This window comes from Myxine glutinosa, chromosome 2 (assembly GCF_964187855.1).
Source record: "Myxine glutinosa chromosome 2, kmMyxGlut1.1, whole genome shotgun sequence".
Taxonomy (NCBI): Eukaryota; Metazoa; Chordata; class Myxini; order Myxiniformes; family Myxinidae; genus Myxine; species Myxine glutinosa.
Window position 1 is genome coordinate 233332840 of NC_136262.1, and position 24371 is coordinate 233357210.

Sequence of the window (24371 nt, forward strand, 5' to 3'; positions counted from 1 at the left end):
TGGTGATGTCAAATATACAGTAGCACAGTGCTACATTTCCCACAGGTGGTTGTCACTGTATGATGTATGTGTTGATACAATGATGACTTTAATGCTTGTATCATCTTATATACACCACTTCTCTCCAAAACTGATACTGATATTTACAAAAGACAGGTGCGAATAGAAGATGTCACATGTGAAACCAAATTTTCCAAAGACAGGTGTGAATAGAAGATGTTGCACATCAAACCAAAACAGCAACAAATATAGCCGCTACAAATTGCAAAAAAGACAAAATAAAAATATATAATTAAATATCAACAGATATACACTGACAACTGGGAAAATGATAAAATAGCAGGAAGGTATATAAAAGAGTTGGACAGATTGGGAGTACACAAAAAAGGCTCTTTAGAATAGCTAAGAAGAGGTCTGCTCAACTGAGACAGAGAATAAAAACCACCTTTAGAGGCCATTTTTCCCCGCAAGCGGGGGTTGGCCTTTTTCGGGAACTGTGGTTGTTGTTGTTTTTCGGTCCCCTTTTTGAAGCAATGTTTTACGGCCGGATGCCCTTCCTGACGCCAACCCTTTTTGCCGCCTTTAACGACAAGCAGGGAATTACCAGTGAACTGGTACTCAATTTGCCGACCTCGGAAGGATGACAGGCTGAGTCAACCCCCCTGGCGTTAATTCAGCGATTGACTGGGATTCGAACCCAGGATCCTAGGATCCTAAGCCGGCACCCTTTGCCGCTAGCCCAACACCAGGGAATTGAGACAGAGAATGAATCATTATAAATGCCCAATACCAAGGACACTACACCAATGTCTTTAAGAAAAAGGCGGGACTGAGTCGACAAATGTAGGTTCTGCAACGTAGAAACAGAAAGTATGAGCGACCTCCTATTAGGATGTAAAAAAAAAAAAAAACCTGTCAGAACAGCTGCATACACAAAGGTGTGCAGAGTACACAATCCTCGTCTTCCAAACACCCGGCTTCGGAACACCCAGCTTCGGAACACCTGTTCATATGAACATTATACTTTATAACCATGTTTCGGTCTTTCAAACATTCCATTCATTCACATGAACATGGCTTTTTTAACATACTGCGCAGAGTGGCAAATGCAGGAAATCGGATCTCGAGAGTTAATTACCCATTCACCCCATAATTCACACCTCATTCACATGAGCTTCGCTCCAACACTCTTCCACCATTGCACACACCATTCTCACCACGGCATTCCTTACGGGCATTGTGTTGCGATCAGATATATTACTTAGGTATAAAAAAGTAAACAAGCATTACGCCTAGGTCCCCCGTCGGTGAAGTGATGTGAGTTGACAAAAAGTGGAAGATGCAAGGCGGCCATCTTGGATTTTGACGTGGCAACCCAATTTTCAATAGTGTTCTCCGTTATGCCTAGATACACCCACACACCAGATTAGAAGTTGGTACTTCGCTTATTTTTCAAGATATTCCGCTCACAAGGTTCAGACATACATGGCGGCGGACATCTTGGATTTTGTCGTGGCGACCCAATTTTCAATAGCTTTCTTCCTTATGCGTAGATACACCCACACACCAGATAAGAAGTTAGTAGTTCGTTTATTTTTCAAGATATTTCGCTCACAAGGTTCAGACATATATATGGTGGCGGCCATCTTGGATTTTGACGTGGCGACCCAATTTTCAATAGCGTTCTTCCTTATGCCTAGATACACCCACACACCAGATTAGAAGTTGGTACTTCGCGTATTTTTCAAGATATTCCGCTCACAAGGTTCAGACATACATGGCGGTGGCCATCTTGGATTTTGACGTGGGTTGCACCCACACACCAGATTAGAATTCGGTCCTTCGCTTACGCACGCATGCACGCATGCCTGCACGCACGCACGCACGCACGGACGGACGGGAAACCATAGTCCCCCTTTCGCTCGGCGGTGCGACGGGGGACAATAAGGCATTGCTAATTGAGGTGTCAGTACTGTTACGGGCTCCTCCCCTATCCCCTGGTCTCGGTAAACCTCCGAACCCCGAGAGGGTCCCCGGCAGAAAGATATGTTATCCTTGGTTGAAATTAATCAATAATGAAACCCTCAATGAAACCATCAAATGAAACAATCAAATCAATAATGAAACCACACCAAGAGTTATGAACAAACAATAATATATTATAAATCACACCGGAATCACGACACAAATAATAATAACAATTCACCCTACAATCCCTATCTGAAGTTGGTACCACCTTATCTAGTCCTTTACCCAAACTCACGGCACTCCCCCAATGTCTCTGTACCCCTCCAAGGCGAAGTCGATTCGCTCCAGCGATCATTGGATCAATGTCCGATCAAAATCAATTGAGGCGTGGACGATCGAAGCAACCCAGAGGTCACGTGGTCCAACACCCCGCAAAATAGCGGTGGGATGGAAACCCTCCCAAAGACGCGCTCCGACGTACACGTTTGCGGTTCAATCAGCGAATCTCCTTATAATCCTCCAAAAGCCACTTTCTGGCACAGCCGTCCCCGGCAACCCACCGGGGAATAATGCCCGGCCGACGCGACAAAAACCTTTTCACTGAAGGTAGCGCACGTGGCGAAATGGCGGACGGCTTTCACTCGAGCCGGGGCTTTGAGGCAAGGATACTCCGGAACGTCAATGCAGATACCCGACTACCCAGGCTCCACAGCACTCCGGCGATATTACCTATCACACGAACTTCCTTTCAAGGACGCAAAGTTCACTTGCACTGTACGCTCGACCGCTCGGTCCGGAGCTTCCACAAAAACGTCTTTTCACGATCTCCTCACGCCTCTTCTTCTTCGCTCCCTTTTCTTCCGGGTCACGATCCGATTTCCGGCCACATTTTACCAGGAGCGCTTTTAAACCTTTTAACCACAATAACCCTTACTGAGAACCAACAATAATAATAACTAGCCGAACCCCGTGGAACATCCACGGAAGGGAGGATGTGGTGTATGGATAGAGTGTACCATTATGGATGGCTTAGGGGAGCGCTCATGGGATCTTCTTCTTCTGTTAAGCTCCAATTTTTTCTCTTTAAGTTAAGTCCAATCAGTCCTCTCTGCTCGAAGTGCTCAGGCCATGCCTTCCCGCTCTCATACTTTTATTTCCGTTCGGTGTAGAAAGAGATTGACATATCGTTCGTCTGTTTTCAGCTCGTTATCTTTAAGCTTCCTTACGTCTCGCCACCTGCTACACCTCTCTGAGTTACAAGGATTTATGCAACGCACCCCGAGTATCGCAACGTCACTCCATTTAACTTTATTAAAATGACGATAAAGACGTTTCCTTATATATCCTAATTTAAAATGTTCAAGGGAATAAAAAGACCATTTGGTTCACACCACCCATGTTCACACCACTCGACTGTCCAATCAGCGGACGGCTCGCTTCGCCTTCGCCGAGCAGACGCCAATACGATGGCGTCGTAAGATGGCGTCGTATCGGCAGTTAATCGGATGCTTTTGGGCCCCAACGTCGGCTAATTCAGATTTTTCGAGTATGTCTGTACGTGATAAACAAAGAGCGCGGTTTGTAGATCGTAAATCCATTAGTGCCGTGGGCATCGGGTCACTGGGTGCGGCGTAAAAGGGATAACAAAGTCGAGTCCTTACGGTATTATTATATAGATACCAACAATAATTAGGGCCGAATCCGTAACAGTACCCAGTAATTTTGGTCTAAACAACGCAGAAATCAAGACTTCAATGACACTCGGTAGGGCACATATCTCCACCAGGCTGAACAGTTTATGTTTTGTATTCCCTGATAGGCTTGATCTGGATCGGGACCTGAACGAAAATCCAATCGCTTGTTCATGTCGCCAATCCAACTCACCACCTATTTTTGTCATAATTTGTCCACAACCATTTGAAATATCATTATATATATTGTCGTGTCCCCGGGGTTAACACCCCAAGAAGACGAATGATCGAAACGAGCTTTAACTCCGAGGCATATTTCAAATGTGGCGGGATTATCTTTTCACGTGCGTGGGAAGGTTCGAAGTCTTATCTGATCGGGAACACACAGAGTTATTCCGAACCCACAAAACAAATACACGAACCAGGACAAGAAAAGTAAAATTCAACAAATATAAATTTATTTACAGTAATGTAAAAGACAACGAAAGGTGAGGTAAACTAAAATTCCTAGTTGAGACGTCTCCTCTCAGACTCGTTTACAAACAAGGGGAAAGATTAAATAATAATAAATGATGTTCCTGCCGGCCGGCACTTAACTCTGGTCTCAAAGTGCGTCAAGGTCGTTGCTGCCGGTGTAGCCCCTTGTGCGGGATGCGCCCCGATAATGGCACCGAACCCACGCGTCAGAAAATGCCCAGGCGCAAGCAGGCACTCAACCAGCCCTTAATCGCTTCCACTGCCAAGCGCAAAGCGGCCCCAGCTCCCCCGAAAGGCACCACAGTCCAACAACACCCACCTCCTCCAACGTTGCAAAAGCTCCACAATGCTCCGAAGGTTCTCGTTCTCTGCACGAGTGCGCACGTGAGAAATGATCATCCGCCACGCAGCCAGGACTAGACAAGAGAGAAAATGTGACTGCCTCCAACGAACACCAGGAGAGAGAGAGAGAGAGAGAGGGAGAGAGGGAGAGAGGGAGAGAGGGAGAGAGGGAGAGAGGGAGAGAGGGAGAGAGAGAGAGAGGGAGAGAGAGAGAGAGAGAGAGAGAGAGAGAGAGAGAGAGAGATAGAGATAATGTGAATGCCTCCAATGAGCGCCAGGACCAAAAGACAGAGAGAATGCAACTGCCTCCAATGAGCGCCAGGACCAAGAGCAGAGCGCAACCGCCTTCGACGAATGTCAGGACAAAGAGAGAGACCAAAATGGAGAGACCGCATCTTCTTGCTCCAGCTCTCGAATGTTCCATGCTGACGTCACATTCGGTCAAATCATTGAGTGCTACTCAATCATCCCATCGTGCCTCCACCAATCACGAAGACCGGGGCGTGGCCTCCTCGTTATGAGTCGTCGGGGGTTCGGGAATGTCGGGTCTAATTCGGGAATGTTCAGATGACGTTGGGGTTTGCTTGCCGATTGGCAAATGCTGTTTCTGTCAGCCCTGATGGCGCTGTGAGCGAATGAGTCCATTGCCTGGCCGGCTGAGTTTTATAATAACATAAGGGAAAAATCACAGGGAGGCAATCACGCACAGGGGGATATAACCTTACAGACCCTATAATTAATGAGCACAAAGCCACCATCCTTATAGCGATATGCAAACGCTCTTATCCGGACAGACGGCCTACTTATGTACATCGAGATGGGCTCTTCTTCTTCGTGACACTCGGATCGTGTTAATTCATACAATTCTGACTTTCCTCTGAGGTATTTCATGCCTACCCCCACAAACGTAACAACAACAACAACAACAACAACAACAGGCATTTTTAGTCCATTTTCCCTGCAAGAGCGGGGGTTAGCCTTGCGATCCCCATGACAATCCCCTCCACCTTGCCCCACCCTCTGCATCTCCCCCCGCCAACCCCCCTCCCCACTCCCCCCCCCCCCACTCCCCCCCCACTCCCCCGCCCACACCCCTTCCTCCACCATCCCCAGCCAAGTCCCTCTCGGTCCTCCCCGCCCTCCACCCCCCTCCACATCCATCTCCACCACTCCCCCAAACCAGCCACCCCCATCCCTCCTCAACATATGACCACACCATCTCAAACTGTTTCTCTTCACAGCATCCATCACAAGCTCTATTCCCATCATCTTTCGCAATTCATAATTTGTCTTCCTCTCTCTCAGATGAGAGAGATGAGAGAGATGCGTAAGGGGCCAGACGAGAGAGAGAGGACGAATTGCAAGTTCTGTTGAGGTCGAGTGGAGCGAGCAGGGGCGAGCGGCACAAAGAGGGCCACGGGGATTGCCCGGCCGAGAATTGCGTATGCAACATACCAACTTTCCCCTGCTATATAATTGTCTGGTCGCGTCCAACGACACGCGGAGCTGTTTGCCGGGTTTTCGCCTCGACCCCAAAGCGTGGATCGGAGCGCGCGCTTGGAGCCGGACCTCGATGCCTACCATCTGCCTGGACCCTTCTCTGCCTTCCCATACCATCCCTGCCATTCCATCCTTTTGTGTACGTGAGTTTGTTCTGTTCGTGTTGTCTGGGTATAAGTTAAGCTTGTGTAAGTAAGAATTGCTCTGTATCCTTCTGCTCCTTCCATTTCCCTCTAAATTACATTTCTTTTCTTCTCTTTGGGTTTTTGTGTAAATAATAATAAATCCTGTTATTTCTTACCTTTGGTTTCCTCTTCCTCGTCCGATCGCTTTAGTGATTTCCCAATTGAGTTCCTGTGGTGCGATTTCGGCCAAAGCCCCGAAATCGGGTTAGTCTTTGCTAACGGCTCGGATTCTGGATTGCTAAACCGCTCGGCAATTACCATCTTGTCCGGGATTCGAGCAGAGTTACCCACCTGCCTTGTGGAGGGATTGGCGGAGGTGTACGGGAATCCCTTGACCAATCACCTCGGCCAATCCAACCCCACGGGGGAGCGGGGTAGCTTCAGGATCGGCGGAGACGGCCAGCTTAACAGGACAAGGGGATTAACCCCCCCTTGCTAACGGGAGTGCCGTCCCCCGGATTCCGTAACAAACGCCAGGGGGGTTGACTCATCCTTCCGAGGCCGGCAAATTGAGTACCAGCTTGCTGGGATGAATGATCACGGTGTGTACCCCGATTTAGAATAGGTACACTGTGTCCCTGCGCAGAGGAGGGCATGACCAAGGGTTGGCGTCAGGAATGGCATCCGGCCATAAAAACATTGCCTCAAACAGGGAACCATGATTGTCATGGGGCCTGCAAGGCTAACCCCCGCTCTAGTGGGGAAAATGGCCTTAAAACGATCATTCATTCATTCATTCATTCTCTCAACGATACTCCACACATCCACCGAACCATTCGCATTTCCACCCTTTCCAGCCTTCGTTGCTGCTCTACGTTCATTACCCATGTCTCGCTCCCATAAATCATAACACTTCTCACACATGCAGCATACACCTTTCCCTTCAGCTTCAACGACACTCCCCTCCTCGTCAGCACGCCACTCAGTTCCCGAAACTTCTTCCATGCACATCTCACTCTAGCAACCGTTGCCGAGTCTGATCCACCTTCTCCATTCAGCATGTCTCCCAGGTAACAAAATGTTTTCACACCTTCCAGCTTCACGCCGTCTGCAAGATCCAACTCAACATTTCCTCCATCTGCAGCTCCCTCTGTGCACACCTTACACTTGAATGTAGCTGCCACACTGGTTAATGACCCTCTCAAACCACTACATTTTTGATGAACCCACTCAGCGCACATTGTACATTGAATGGAATTCACTCCGACACCCTTCCTGCACACGGCCACTTCCCAGTTCTTTCCATCTCACCACATGCTTTACCACTTGCCATCACCTTCGTTTTTCCGATATTCACCTTCAGACCTTTTGTCTCCATACATTCCTTCCACTTGTTCATCTTCTCCTTCAGTCCATCCATACTTTCTGCAATCAACACCAGATCATCTGCATACAACAACTCCAAAGGTAAACTCTCCTTTACGTTCTGAGCCAGCACCTCCATCACAGCTACAAATAGTAGTGGACTTAGCACTGCCCCCTGATGCACTCCCACCTTCACCTCAAACTCACCACTGTTCCCGTCCTTCATCCTTACAGCTGTGCGCGCTCTTTTGTACATTGCCATCACTACTCTGATCAACCATTCCTACACTCCTAACTTCCTCAATGCCCATGTCACTACTGTACGTGGAACCCTATCGAATGCTTTCTCCAGATCAACAAACCCAAAAAACAACTTCTTCCTCTTCTCCATGTACTTCTCCTGCAACTGCCTCACAATAAAAAGCGAGTCTGTCGTTCCTCTTCCTGGCATAAATCCAAACTGCATTTCGTCGATCTTCATCTTCTTCCTTATCCTCCTCTCCAACACCCTTTCCAATACCTTCATTCCATGCTCCAATAACTTTATCGCTCGATACGAGCCACAGTCCAGAGGGTCACCTTTCCCCTTGTATAGAGGGACGAGGGTACTCGTATTTGTACAATTCTTTCAATCCTTGTATTTTAAATCTATACATATGAAAAGCAGAAATGATTTTTTAAATGAGTAAATTTATTTTAAAGGGTGCATTTCTGTGTTTCCATGGATATCTCGCATCTCTATAATTTAAAGATGTAGGGATGGTCCAATCCAATAATAGACCTACTCACATTTCATTAGCACGTAATTAATAGACATACTCATTTTATTAGTACGTAATTAATGGAATGAGATGAAGAATTTATTCAAAAAAAGGAAGAATGAAATGAAGAAAAAGAATGAAATTCTACGTAATTAATAGACCCACTCATATTTCATTAGTACATAATTAATAGAACCACTCACATTTCATTAGTACGTAATTAATAGACATACTCACATTTCATTAGTACATAATTAATAGACATACTCACATTTCATTAGTATGTAATTAATAGAAATACTCAAATTTTAATAGTACGTAATTAATAGACGTACTCATGTACCAGTATCATTATCATCATCATCATCATTATTGTTAGGGTACCACGTGCCTTTCAAGCTGTGATACCCTATTGTTTTTGTTCAGATGATTCTTATTATTCTTCCACCGTGGTTTTGTGGGTTTATTCCCTTTAAAATTCACTTTCTCTGCAACCGTTTGTCCAATTGACAGAATTTTTTCACCAAAGGAGCAGCTCCACCTGTTGAAATGTAAATGATAATTATGACATCATGGGTCACGTGGTATGGGCGCCATCCTGAAAAAAACGAAAAACTGTTCCTCTCTATATCTCGGAAACCGTTCAATGGAAAAAATTGAAACATAGCTCATTGTAAAGTACTCTCAATGGGGAATAACATATATTAATGATGACATCATAGGTGCCTTCATTATGATGTCATAATTCGACAATGACAACGCTTCATCTGATCTGTATGAAATTTATTGAGTGTCATCTAGGGAGAAATTGGTTGTATCAAAGCAGTACGTCACGTGGTACCCGGTAATCATTGCCAGCAGTTAGAAAGTGGCAGTTCTAGTAATCATTATTATCATCATTATCATTATAATTATCACTATCAACATTATCAATGTTATTATCATTATCATTTTCAATTTTGTCATTATTATTATCATTATTAGAATATAAGGCTTGTCGTGGGTGGACCTTTTACATATAGATGCACCATTGTAATTATTATGTATCATTATAATCATTATGTATCATTGTCATTATATATCATTATCATTACATACCATTATAATTATCATTTTCAGTAGGTACCATCATCATTATCGTCATAATGTTTCATTATAATTTCAATCGTATGTAATTAAGGGGGCACTATACACACAGGCAGCAGCAGAAAAAAAAAAAAAAAAAACGTTTGTACGATGCTGCTAGGAAAGCTTCCGTTCAGGAAAAAAAGATACGGGAAAATATTTCAAAGGCAAAAAGACAAATGGAGGAAAGCTTTATTGAAGAAGAAGGCCAAACATATGGTAGTGGGGAGTTTGGAGAGGAGTTTGTCCATCAACATACAAGTACAAGGGTTAAAAGAATGAAAAAACTTGCAAAGTGAACTCCAGATTCATGAAATAATGGAAAAACATTGTACGCAAGTGTAATTTCAATGTATAGGAAACGGAATCCTGATTTCAATGGCCACTTACAGCAAATGTGTGTTTACATAATATTAGTTTACATTTTCCCCTATAACTTTGGAATTCTTAATTCTTTTCACTTCAAATTTGGCACAGATATTGATAATGACCCAACAAAGATATTAATAGAGTTTTATTGTATTATGACCTTGGGTTTTTAATTTAAAGGATGTCAATTCTCATTGGACGATTAATGGTTGCCATGGCAACACGAAATGCCAATTATACAAATGCATCAATTAAAATGTTTGTTTCCTAGTATTGTATATACTAGGGCATTGCCCGTACGTGGGTGCCCGTTCCTTGCCCAAAAAAAAAAAAAACGCTACCCGTACGCTCTACCCCGCCCGTACGCCCGTAAACAAAAAATAACAACGCTCTTCGCTTCCGCCCTTCGCTCTGACTGAATTGGGAGAAATAATGCGCATAAGAAATCGAATTACGTACCGTAATGGCGGTCAGCTCGTAACGCGCACACTGTCCGGAAGTTCGCATATCGCATATCTATCTATCTATCTATTAATGCCCATTTATTCAATTATCGCCAACGTATTTTGGCTTTTTGCAATTTAATCGCAAGGAAAAGTAGAAAGAGAAGAGGGAAAAAAAGAAAAGCCTTGCCTTGCTGCAAACAGCTGCTGCAAACAACAACAACATGGAAGGCTGCACTGTCCGGAAGTTGGCATATCGCAGTTACGATTATTTTAGTGTTAATGGCCAATTATTCAATTAGCGCCAACGTATTTTGGCTGTTTGCAATTTAATCGCAAGGAAAAGTAGAAAGAGAAGAGGGAAAAAAAGAAAAGCCTTGCATTAACGCATTAACGCTTGCATTGCATTAACGGTTCGGCACACGTGATAGCTCGCTGCTCTCTGATTGGTTGAAGCGTTTTTTGGACATAGCTCGGTAGGTACTTGTCCGATTAATTACAAACCTTGAAAAGGCACATCCTCGGGTCCCCAGCAATATACCTGGCAAGTTTCAAGTATATCGGACCCGTGGTTGTCGAGAAACAGCGGTCACAGACAAACACACAGACACACAGACAGACACACAGAGATTGCTGGAATTATAGATAGATGTACCAAGTTTGAACGTAAATGGACTTGTCATAGAGAAGATATAAGCTGAAACGTGGTAATTCATCATTTGTATGCATCTGGTTACCATGGTAACCATGCATAATATAATGCTATGTAATGTATACCAATGTAATGTTCATATATCAAGCAACATGTACATATATAGTTTTGCATATTTTCAATCAAGACATTTTATCAAAAAGTGCATTACTGTGATTCAGTGTTGTTTTTACTGTGTTCAGTGTACTGCTCCCTTAATAGACATGCTGACGTTCTGTGCGGACAAACAAACAGACCCAAATGCAAATTCCTCTGGCGAGGGTAATAAGTATTCCTGATTATGGACCTCTGCTATAATAAAAAAATTTGTTTTGGCATAAACAAGTCATGATTTCTAAAGAGATGGAACCCCATGACTGTGAATAAATGTCTTCCACATTATCGGTCATATTGGACGAATTAATTGAGAACCTACTGACTCTATGTTGTTAAATGCAAGTTTCTTCATCATGCGGCATATTTGATAGCAAGATAATTGCTGCTGTGAATGCAAGTGTTCATTATAGCGTGCAATAAAACCTCTAGATTCAGGCAATACAACTTATTGGTATGGCACTGGTTTTATAAGAGCACATTTTTATAGATTTATTTAGTCGCCTGATCCCTGAGGTCAAGTGATGTGTTTGTGTGAAAACGAGAGCCATGCAGATTCAATACTGTCACGCCAGATCTTTCCGATTCACACTGGTACTTTTTCCAAATCTCAGGAAGAACGTTAGGAAGATTCTTTGGTGAGGATAAGATTAAATTTGAAATTTGTCAATAATACTTGCAATATTTAATTGAAGTATGATATGGCACATAAGATTAATATATGTGTGTGTGTATATATATATATATATATATATATAGGCTGAATCTCAAATCAATATGTAATATCTGCAGAGGAAGGGAGCTGCATCTTGGAGCACACCATCCTTAAAAATGAGGACATACCTCCCATCTGCATTTAGATCTGAAAGATGCCATATAATTTCTCGAAAAAAATAGGTCATTGAGTGCCAGGACCCATGTCAAATTCTCTACCTACATCGATGAGCAATGTAGATGTTAACTTTCTCTTTTGCTCAGACGAATGCATAACGGCTGAAACATCAGCATCCCCTTGGTTCCCACGGGGGTTAGCATACTTCGATCAATATTCTGTTGATTCCATCCATTTTTTTGCTTTTCTGCAAATGCAGAACGACACGCTTTCAGAATCAAGTTTTACTTTCTAGATATTAAATTTCACTAGATCAAGATAAGAGTAGAGATAGCACAGGGAAGATAAACTGATAGATTAAATAATTGATCTTATGCAGATACATCAAAATTAAACATGTATTCCAACTCAGTTGCAGTCTATGAAAAACACACATCCACCCACTTCATAAAGCACTGTTAGCTCCCACACTGCTAACCACAGCATTAATCAGTCCACATTAGCTATGGAAGCCTTGTATTGGCAAATCATCAGCCAAAGCTTATCAAACTAATACACCTGCAACTTGTCCTGAAAGCAAAAGCTCATGAGAATACAAGAGACATATTTCATGGTTAAATTACAAAGCTTTCCTTTTGGGGTCTACTGGCCATCATGAGCACAAAGTGGACTCCCCCAAGGGGATTGGCTGGCAGGATGTTCCATGAGGGAGTATATACAAATAGCACCTCTAAACTTAATAGTGACCATGAAAAACTGTGCAACACCAGACCATGCTGCAAGAGGCCTGAACCACAGGGTGATTGCCTGAAACACACCCACCCTGTTTAGCTACCATTCACAATTTTAAAAAAGATCTCTAAATTGTAGCTGGGAAGAAAAAAGTCAAAGTTAAAAATGCATGTTGGCTCAGTTGCAGTCTGTGAAAAACACAGAACCACCCATTATATGAAGCAGTGAGCTCTTGCACTGCTAACCGCAGCATCAATCAGCCTATACAGTATTTAGCAGTCTTTTATTAGCAAATGACCAGCACAAATCCTGGGGAAAGGAATCAATCAAGTGAGACGTTTTTGGCTTCCTAGATCATGCTCTTGGTTCTACCGAGAAGGAGTTCACGGATTTGCTCAAGATCTGTTAAGTTGGATGAGGAGCATCGGTGAACAGCAATTTTCAAGTCTTTCCACAGATTCTCAATGGGATTCAAGTCTTGCCTTTGGCTTGGCAATTCAACGACTTTTGCGTTCTTGTTATGAAGCCATTTCCAGTGTTGCTTTGGTTGTATGCTTAGGGTCATTGTCCTGTAGGAATTTAAATCTTTGCCACAGTCGAAGGTCTTTTGCACTCTGAAGCAGGTTCTCCTCAAGGATTTGCCTGTATTTGGCTCTATTCATTGTTTCCTCTATCCTTACAAGTCTACCAGTCTCTGCCACTGAAAAGCATCCCCATAGCATGATGCTGCCACCACCATGCTTCACAATAGCGATAGGCGATGAGCGGTGCTCTGTTTGTGCCAGATGTAGCAGTTTTCATTTAGGCCAAATAGTTTAATTTTCATCTCATCAGGCCACAGAATATTTTGCCTCATGCTCTCAGTCTTTCATGTGCCTTTTTGCAAACTCCAGGCATGCTGTCATGTTCCTTTTTCTCAGAAGTGGCTTCCATCTAGCCACTCTCCCATAAAGCCGAGATTTGTGAAGCATTGCAGAGATTGCCGTCCCTCCGGCAGGTTCTCCCATCTCAGCCAAGGAACTCTGTCATTCTGTCAGTGGTTATTTTGTTCTTGGTCACTTCTCTGACCAAAGTCCTTTTTGCTCGGTTGCTCAGTTTGGTTGGATGACCAGCTCTCGGAAGAGCTGGGTCAGTTCGATAATTATCTTTCCATTTCCTACTGATGGAGCTCACTGTGTTCTTGGCAACTTTCAACACTCTAGAAAATATTTTATTCTCTTCCCCACATCTATGCTTCCTCACAATTCTGCAGACAGTTCCTTGGATTTCATGGTAGAGTTTCTGCTCTGACATGCACTGTCAACTGTGCGACCTAACAACTTACACACCCAACCTGTCCACCAAGTTTTGGCCGAATGACTCCATAATTTTGTTTGAGATATCGTACTATATATCAGTTTTAGCCCTATCAATCACTCAATGATGAAGAATAACTTTAAAAACTCTCTGATACGGATCTGGACCCGGATTCAAATCTTTACCAAAATTAAATAAAGCCTTCCATGTCACACACCCAACCTGTACACCAAGTTTCGAATAAATCTGTCCACAACTTTTTGAGATATATATCGTTTTTGCCCTATCTCTCTCCTTCCGTTTCCGGTCTTGCTGGCGAGGGTTCGTTTATTCTCAGCTCTCCACGCTATCCATCGAAATCGAAGTTAAGTAATTGTTCCCATTTGTATTTTCGTTATAACTATTTATTTTATGGTGTATATATTGTCTCCCGACGAAGATTTTCGGTGCAAATCTTTCATACCTGTATTGAAAATCGTGTTAATTCGGGTCGTGTTTTGAGGCCTTGTAGTTGTACAGTGAACACTGTACAACCTTGAGGCTTTGTTTTTCTCTCAGCGGTCCGTGTTTTTGTGATCCAATAACTTTCGTTCTCTGTTTTCCCAATCTTTTCACCCCATAGCCCTCTTCCTTGTGTAAATCACAACTCAAAAAAATCCCAAAAAAAAACATTTCCTTCTCTGTTCTCATTCGTTTATTCATTCTTATTCGTTCGTTCGTTCGTTCTTCGACCACGTGTTTCTCCCCCATTTCCCCAGATAGATTGTCAAATTTCAACTCGTTATTTTATCGTCCATGCGTTATTGTTTTGATTATAGTTACTTTTGGTTTGAATTTCCTGTAACTTGTAATTATTTAATCGTGTTCTGCTCCTCGTGTGCGGCCTTGTAGTTGTACCCCCGTCGGTGTTTGTTAACTTAATCGTGTTTTGCTTGGCTCTTAGTTTTTTTCCCTTCTACCCCGAACATAATACTCTGTCTAACGTTCTAAATCCCCACCTCCGCCCCCCCCCCCCAGCCCCAAAAACCAAACAAAAAAAAAACAAACCAAAAACATTTATTTTCCTTTCTCCACGTGTACTGCTGACTCATCCTGTATTTTCTGTCCAGGTGTGCTGTTCGCCCCGCCCCCATTAACTCCTTGCCATCCACCGTTTGCCCTTCACGTGACTCGTGGTGGTCCCTCTCGGCTCTCCCCCCGTTGGTATTTTTGTGCACATAAGATTGTTCACGGTTCTGTTTAAATATTATTTAAATATGTATAACCTTTCCCCTTCAGTGTTTTACTCAGTGGTATTTTACAACACGCTGTTTTTCTTCCTATTTAAAAGGCTTTTCTCAATTTCCTCTCCAACTCATTCCACCTCAAAAAAAAGAAATTCAATATCTTATACGTCTCCCTCACTACATGGTCTAAATTCACATTCATTCCATCCCTCCTCCATCATTCTGAACCGGATTGCTAACTTGAAAATCACAACAAACCCAATTTGTTTTCAATGTTCGTCTTTCATTAATCATACACTTTCTAAACTCCCCTCTTGCCCCTCCCATCCAAATCCCTCCCCTTGCACCTACACTCCTAAACTCCCCCCTTGCCCCGGCCCTCTTAAACTCCCCCCCTACCCCTCCACTCCTGAACTCCCCCCTTGCCCTTCCACTCCTGAACTCCCCCCTTGCCCTTCCCCTCCTAAACTCCCCCCTCACTCCTCCCCTTCAAAACTCCCCCCCAACCCCTCCCATTCAAATCTCCCCCCATACCATTCCTCTCCAATTCTCCCTCCTCCCCCCTCCTCCTCAAAGCTGCCTCCTCCCCACTTCGTCTCCCTTCTATCTCATACCTCCACCCCCCCCAACCTTCTTCTTTCCTCTGCCCCCCCTCAAACAACCCCTCACTGTGCCTCATCCCTTCACCTTCAAACCTTTCATCCTCCTCATCCTTCCCTTTCTTGGAACTCTTCTGCAATCGCTGACACACTAACAACTGCTCTCCCTACCTCCCCCTCTCATCCTTCATCTTACCCTACTCCTCCCCTCCCCTGTCCTGTACCCGATGCTCCCCCTCTCTCTTCAATAACGGTATGGACCTCAAACATCCGGGGCCTTCGCTCAAACCTGACTGATCTCTCCATACAGGTTGCTTCTGACAATCCAGACTTGATCTGCTTAACAGAGACTTTCCTCCTTCAAGATGTCTCTGATTCCTTAATATCTCTTCCTGGTTACTCCCTCCTCTGGTATGATAGACCTGAGCCTCGGCCTGGTGGTGGGGTGGCTATCTTTATCAAAAACTCTCTTCCTCACTCTCCTTGCACTGCCCTCTCTCCTCCTCACCCCCAGGAGTACCTTTGGCTACGGCTTCCTCTCCGCTCCCACCTTTTGTTCATATGTGTTCTGTACCGTCCCCCAAACAGTGATGACTCCATCTACATTTCACTGTCTGACAACATGGACCAACTTCTATCCACTCATCCCAACTCTCTCTTCCTCATATGTGGTGACTTCAATTGTCATCACGCCACCTGGTTGGGTGTGGGTTCCTCTCTCACCAGTCATGGCACCTCAGCAAAGGACTTCTGTGACTCACTGGGATTGACACAATCTGTCAATTTCCCGACCCGGATCTCAGCCAATGGAGTATCTTCTCTTCTAGACTTGGTTATGACTAACTTCCCTGCTAATGTCTGCTGCTCTTCTTCTGCTCCAATCGGTTCTTCTGATCATGTGCTTGTCAAAGTGGACATCTCTCTGGCCATTCTCAGAGAGCCTCCTCAGCGTTGACGAGTCTGGCATTTCACTCAGGCCGACTGGGACGGTCTTCAAGCAGCCATCAATCGTCTGGATTGGTCTCCCATCTTCACTGCCTCTGACATCAATTCTTCCTGGGAATTCTTCCAAAGCAAACTGATCTCTCTCATGCACAGATTTATCCCATCTCGCCTTCAGTTGTCTTACCCTTCCTCCCGTCCATGGTACACTGAATCTTGTGGTGAGGCAGTTGCCCTGAAACAACTTGCCTTTGCCTCTTGGAAGGCTAATCCAACTGAAGGAAATCTCAGTTCCTTCCACCAAGCTCGGAACAAGTGTGTGTCTACCCTCAGGAGTGCCAGGAAGCACTATCTCTCCTCACTCAAGAATGAACTCTCAAACCTGTCTCCTTCCTCCAAATCCTGGTGGCGTCTGGTCAAATCCGTTTCTGGTGTTTGTTCCCCCTCCATCCCCTCCCTTACCTCAAATGGCCACACAGTTGACATCGCACGTGACAAAGCCGAATGCCTCAACTCTGTGTTTGCCTCAAAATCCTTAGTCCCAAACCCATCTCTCTCTGTTCCCACCTTTCCCAGTCGAACCAAACTGCTCCTGGACTCTGTGACCTTCTCTCCTGACAAGGTGGAGGAGTTTTTGTCAAACCTCGACTCTGATTCTGCAACTGGACCAGATGGCATCAGCCCAAGGGTCCTAAAATCCTGCTCTGCCGCTCTATCTCACCCTCTCTCTGTTCTTTTCACCCTATCTTTTGCTCAAGGTCATCTGCCAGCATCCTGGAAATCAGCAAACATTACCGCTTTACACAAAAAAGGTGCAAAAACAGATCCTTGCAACTACAGACCAATCAGCCTGCTCCCAATTATCAGCAAAGTCATGGAATCCATCATTGCTTCGGATATGAAATCTTTCCTCTTCTCCAATGGCTTGATCTCTGATCATCAATTTGGTTTCAGACCAGGTCACTCTACTCTGGACATGCTGCTTCTGCTGTCTCAACAATGGATGGAGGTCCTCAATGCCAAACAGGAAATCAGAGCTGTCTCCCTTGACATATCACGTGCCTTCGATACGGTCTGGCACCCAGCTCTGCTCACCAAACTCTCCTCCTATGGTATCCATGGAAATCTCCATGCATGGCTTGCGGACTTCCTCTCTGGTCGTAGTCAACGTGTGGCCCTGAATGGATTTCTCTCATCTCCCCTTCCCGTTCAGGCTGGAGTTCCCCAAGGCAGTGTGCTGGGCCCTGTGCTTTTTCTGGTCTTTATCAATGATCTCTCCGACTCTCTGGAAAATCCTCTGTATCTCTTTGCTGATGACTTCACTCTCTGCCGCTCCATTCCTCTTCCCTCAGATCGGCAGTCTGCAGCCTCCTCACTCTCTGAAGACCTGGACAAAATCACAGACTGGTCAAACATGTGGAACATGTCTTTCAATCCTGACAAATCTCACACTCTTACTATGTCTCTCCGAAAAGATCGACTGGACAACCCTCCCATCTACTTTCTCAACAATCCTCTCCAAGAAGTTCTGTCGCTCAAGCTTTTGGGTCTCACCATCTGCCATGATCTTTCTTGGGAAAACCACATTTCCAAGCTGGCCTCCAAAGCCAGTCGCCGACTGGGCATCCTCCGTCGTGCGAAGTCCTTCCTAGGCACACCTGAGCTCCTCACCACATACAAGGCTTTCATCCGCAGCTCAATGGAATACTGTTCTCCCCTATGGGCTGGTGCTCCTGCCTCACACCTGGCTCGGCTTCACGCTGTTGAATCCAAAGCTTTCAGAATCATTGGAATCTCCCGCGATGAAGCTATCTCTGAGGGCCTTTCACTCACTCACCGCAGGCAGGTAGGTGGTCTTTCTGTCTTCTACCGACTGCTCTCTGGCCTTGCTCCCCCAGCTCTCTCTGTGCTCTGTCCCCCAAATATTCCTACAGGTCGCACAAGATCTGCCAGCCACCCTCTGATGGTTAAACTGCCGAAATCTCGGCTCTCTGCTCACCTTCACTCTTTCATTCCTCTTTTCTCCCGCCTCTGGAACAAACTCCCACACTCACTTCAATCACACTCCTCCCTCCAGGTCTTCAAAACAGCTGTTCACCACCATCTCTTATCTTCCCCCATCCAAAACCTTGATCTTTTCTACCCCCACTAATTCACCCCAGATCCACCTTGTTTGAAATTCCAACTTCTTTCCTGGAAGTCTTGGCAGTGTCCATATGTTTTATACCTCTCCCACCCCCCCCCCCCCCTTCCCATGCCTCCTCCCCAAAGCCCTCTCCCTCCCACAGTTCTCTCGATGTCTCCATGTCTCTCGGTCCCTGCTCTCAAATGTTGTGTTTGTGTCCTTCCCCCTCTCTCCCCATCTTGTCTACCGCTCCCGATGTTATTTGTTTTGTGTGTCTGTTTGTCTTTCTGTGTGATTAATGTTCGCTCTTTCACGAGCCTCGATCTTGTATACAAAAAAAAAAAAAAAAAAAAAAAATGGTGAAGAATCACTCAAAAGATTCTCAGATCCAGATCAGGATCTTCACCAAAATTTAATCATTTCGTCCTTGTCATATACCCATTCTCTCCACCAAATTTTGTCCGAATCTGTCCACAATTTTTTTTCACAACTTATCCTGTTCACAGACAAACAACCAAACAGACAACCCTCCCACGAAAACAGGGGTAAAAGCATAACCTCCATCCATCTTCGCAGGCAGAGGTAATCATGTCCAATCAATTGAATTGGCCACAGGTGGACTCCAATCATGTTGTCCAGACATCTCAATGATGATCAAAGGAAATTGGATGTACGTGAGCTCAATTTGGAGTGTCATAGCAAAGGGGTTGAATACTTATTGACTCAAGACATTTCAGCTTTTCATTTACAATTATTTTATTTAAAAAATTATATTATAAAATTCCACTGACATTATGGGGTATTATGTGTAGATCTGTGACAAAAAAGTCTCAATTTAATCCATTTTAAGTTCAGGCTGTAACACAACAAAATGTGAAAAAAGTCAAGGGGTGTGAATACTTTCTTAAGACACTGTTGATACTGCATACACAGTGTGACTTTTCTTATTCGAGAACCTTAAATAATTCCCATACTCTGAAAACTACATCTGTTAGGAACCTAATATTTTGTGTAAATGTAGCATAATGTTACGGAAAGACATAAAATGATCCTGAGAGTTATCAGGTATCACGTGACCCCGCAGACATTTAACGGTTTTCTCTCATCATGCCATGGCGCTCAATGCGGAAGCACGTGTGTTTCTCGTCTAACATTACATCAAGAATGCATCCTTCAGGGTATGGCAAATTGCATTTAAAAGTCGATTTGGTGGTCGTACGAAACCTTCAAAATCAGTGATATGGAAACTGGTGAAGCAGTTCAGAGAAACAGGTGCGTGAAAGTTAAAAAGCACATGCGCCAGCAAATTGTTGTTACACCAGAGAAAGTGGAGGAAGTGCGGGAAAGAATGGAAGCAAGGCCGAATAAATCTGAGACGTTCAGCACAACGAGCTCACTGTTCCTATTCCAATGCAAGGAAGGCGGTCAAGACACTCAAATTTTATCCCAATAAATTTCATGCAGTGCATCAGTTAGTGAAGCCAGATAAAGAGAAACGTGTAGTCTACTGTGAGTGGCTCCAGAGGATGGTAAGAGAACAGGACAATGTTTTGGATGTTATGTTTTTACAGGCAAAGCATGGTTTCATCTTTCTGGGCATGTACATTAACGAAACACTCGTTTATGGCTAGGTGAACAACCTTATGCAATACATGAAATGCCATTTGCATTCCGTGAAAATTAGTGTTTTGTGTGCTGTAAGTCGACAAAGATTATTATTGGCCCAATTTTATTCTCAGAAACAGTACACTCAGAACGTTAGATCAACATAATAAATGAGTTTCTTGAGCACCTTTCAGAAGACAAAATCAACCAAGGATGGTTTCAGCAAGATGGTGTCACAAGCCACACTTCACGATACAACATGAATGAACTTGTGCTACTTTTTGGTGACCGTGTAGTCATTATGGCCAACTCGATCCCCGGATCTTACGTCGCCAGATTTATTTTGTGGGGATATTTGAGTCGATAAAGTGTATGCTATAAATCCACACACTAATCAGTGACACAATCAGCAATGAATGAATGATCGTTTTAAGGCCATTTTCCCCACTAGAGCGGGGGTTAGCCTTGCGGGCCCCATGACAATCATGGTTCCCTGTTTGAGGCAATGTTTTTATGGCCGGATGCCCTTCCTGACGCCAACCCTTGGTCACGCTCTTACGATGCACAGGGGTACGGTGTACCTATTCTAAATCGGGGTACACACCGTGATCATTCATCCCAGCAAGCTGGTGCTCAATTTGCCGACCTCGGAAGGATGACAGGCTGAGTCAACCCCCCTGGTGTTAATTCAGCGATCGACCGGGATTCGAACCCAGGATCCTAGGATCCCAAGCCGGCACCCTAGCCGCTAAGCCAACACCAGGCTAAATCAGTATAACCAATCAGCAATATTCCCCAATAAATGCTACTCTGTGTCGGAGAGCATGCTGCGAAGATTCAGCACTTTATTTTAACGTAATCAACTGTGTGGATCATGTCACGTCTTTCTGTAACAGTACATTTACTTTACGCAAAATATTCGGTTCCTAACTGAAATAGTTTTTTTGTGTATGGCAATTATTTATGGTTCTTGAATAAAAAAAGATCACCCTGTATATATTATATGCTGTATTTAAAATAATATACTGTATTGAGATAAACCTTTGCTACACATGTGAAGGTAAGTAAAAAGGTGTCTTTAATAAAAATAATATATGATTTTATGTATTCAGTGAGAAATGCGATATGATGGTGTCAATCCAGAAATCCAGGTCTTTTATCATCTCATGGATGAAATAAAATTTTAACCATAATATACAAATTCAAGCACACACACAAACTCACAGTGCTGGTGAAAAGACAAGAAATGCAATTAAAAATAAATTGGAGATTTTCCCAAAGGATTTTAAAACAATAAATGAATGCAATGGCACGTTTAAAAATACCATCTCAATGATGGAAATCTGTGAACGTTGACAAAAAACAGTTGTTGCCATGACCCAACTCCCACCTGCTGCAGTCCTATCATACCTCCCTTTTTTCCTCCACAATGAAAATATTTCCAATTGTATTGAGGCTTTAATTCCAAGCAGTCTTGAGCCCTCTATTTGTACTCATTTCTTTGATTTCGAGAATGTTGCAAATGCATGCATGACATCATGTGGCAGCCCTTTATCAGTGCATCTTTTCCCAGTTTGCCCCAAACAATAAATGTTTAAAATGCAAAAGGAATATTCATAATTAACTTATACATGGAAGAAACCTTGTGTTGAACTCCAAAAGTCGATTAGTTTGCTGTATGGATTGAGTAATGGATTGTGCGTTCCATTTAGACCATTTATGCCGAACAACTCTTTGGCATAGAACAAAAGCAGCAGAAAGCACAAATATCGGATTATGTTGCTGTCACCTTGAACCTTTCCAAGGTCATAACAAGTTAATCCATGAGGAGTGGGGATGAAAAAAAAAAAAGCTCAGATAGCAGAGCACTGGTACGGTTCACCAGAGAACCTGGGTTCGATTCCTGGTCTGGGCGTGTAATTTTCCCACATATAGCAATTTAATTATTTATAATCCTGTTCATTAATGAAAAAATAAAAGACGAAAAAAATTGTACATTTTATTATTTTGTGTGCAGCACTTGTCTGCGGGTTGCTGGGAGCATGGCTGGCCTTGATGCAGTGCCCTCTGTAGGTTAGAACAGTAATTTGAAATTTGTTCAGGGTGCCGGTGATAACCCACCGACTCTTGGTGAAACACAGCAGGATATTTACCCTCCCCCAACGATTGATAGCAGATTGGTCACACAACTTATCGCCAATCTGAGGGATGGCACACACGTTGATGACTCGCCCTGCATGCAAAACACCGAGATAAAATGGGTGAGGTTCAAACCCTGGCTTCACAGCTCTAAGAAATCCTGCCAGCCATAAATAAATAAATATACGCATCTGCTGCGGTCAACGCTGGGTAGGGTATTAGGCCTATCTGTCCTATGACCTAAGTACCGGCGCCTTCCGGGACGCAAGGAAACACCCCCGCCCGTGCCGCAGTGTAATTTGATTGGTTGCGCCGAGCGAAGCGAACTGCGGCGCGAGCCGTTTAACAATCACTAACCCGATTGCGGAGCTTTGGCCGAAATCGCACCACAGGAACTCAATGGGGAAATCACTAAAGCGATCGGATGTGAATGAAAGAAGGCAAAGGTAAGGAAGAACAAATATTTATTATTACTATACAAAACTAAAGGAGAAGAAAGGAAATAAAGTAATTTACAGGCAGATAGACACAGTGCAACTTAACTATACAGGCTTACTTATACCCAGGGACAAGACACACAAAACAAACTCACGTACACGAATGGGGAATTTGAGGGCAGGAATCACTGGAGGGAGGAGAAGGTCCAAGCCGATGGCAGGGCAGGAATGTCCGGGCAAATGCACACCGTCGAGGTTCACGTTCCGGGCTCGAAGCGAACAGCAGCCGGAAGCTACGCGCCTCCACAACCGGTGATAATAGGGCCCTAGAGGGTATCGGTCTATTGCCGCAATATGAGCACCCCCTCACGTCTCTTTCTCTCTTGTTTGCTTCAGCTGGGTCACGCATCTGCTGCGAAAAGGCTTGCGTGCGCGCTTATATTGCGCATGGCGTGATGATCCGCCAACTCCTATGCCACGCCTCCAGCTTTTGCTCACCTCGGCGCTGATTGGTGGGCAAGGGCTCTTTGGCTCCACCTTTGATGACGAGGTGGTGCCACACCCGTGATCCGGCGGCTCCTGCCCCTTCCTTGGCCTCGTGTGCGATGGAGTATTGGGGTGAAAATGATGGTAATGAAAACCGCCCAATGCAACGGCGGCCAACGCCGCCGAAAACAGCCCAACTGTCACTTGCACTTTGAGGAGACGATTTGGGGGAAACCTAAAAGGGGAACTATCTTATTTGATTCGGTGCAACGCAATGAACTAGTGGAAAAACAGAGCCTTATACTGACATAGAATAAAGAGATAACTATTTAGAAGGTCCTATGATTTTCTACATGTATGCGATGGACTAGCTAAAGGGACGACCTTTGACCTTTACACAAATGGAGGTATTTACAAAGAATCATTACATTATTTACAAGGGGGTATATTTACAAAGACAGGATTCTCAAATCCGTTACAACATATATATATATGATGACGCATGGACGTACGGACGAGACCAAATCCATAAGTCCCCGTTTGGACTAAGTCCAACGGGGGCTAAAAAGGCACATCCAACCAAAAAGTAACTAGATCCACTCTGCACTACAGGAATCAAACACCAACTTCACAGCTCAAAGGTAAGTGCACTCACTATCTCTGCCCCATCCTGTCAGACCTCCAGTGTTACTATATGGTGTTGACAATGGACATTTAATACGAAACTGGAAAATTAACTGAATCTACACAAAATGCCTGGTGTTGGCTTAAAGGTTAAGGTAGTTTGCTTAAGATGTTAGGGTCCTGAGTTTGAGCCCCATGTTGCGCCGTTACATAACACCAGGTTGACTCTGCCCGTCATCTTTCCGAGGTTGGCAAAATGAGCCATTTGAGTATCCTGCGTCAGAGTGGCTAACCGTCTAGGATTGCAATGCAAAACCGCATCAGTGGCCCTATGCATCGAAAGATGCTAAAGGAGTG

General features: G+C 44.2%; 1 protein-coding gene across 1 annotated transcript in view; it reads right to left on the reverse strand.

Moving 5' to 3' along the window:
* The window catches only part of MCCC2 (methylcrotonyl-CoA carboxylase subunit 2), a 208250-nt gene that overhangs the window by 21974 nt on the left and 161905 nt on the right, over positions 1-24371 (reverse strand). The window lies entirely within an intron of this gene.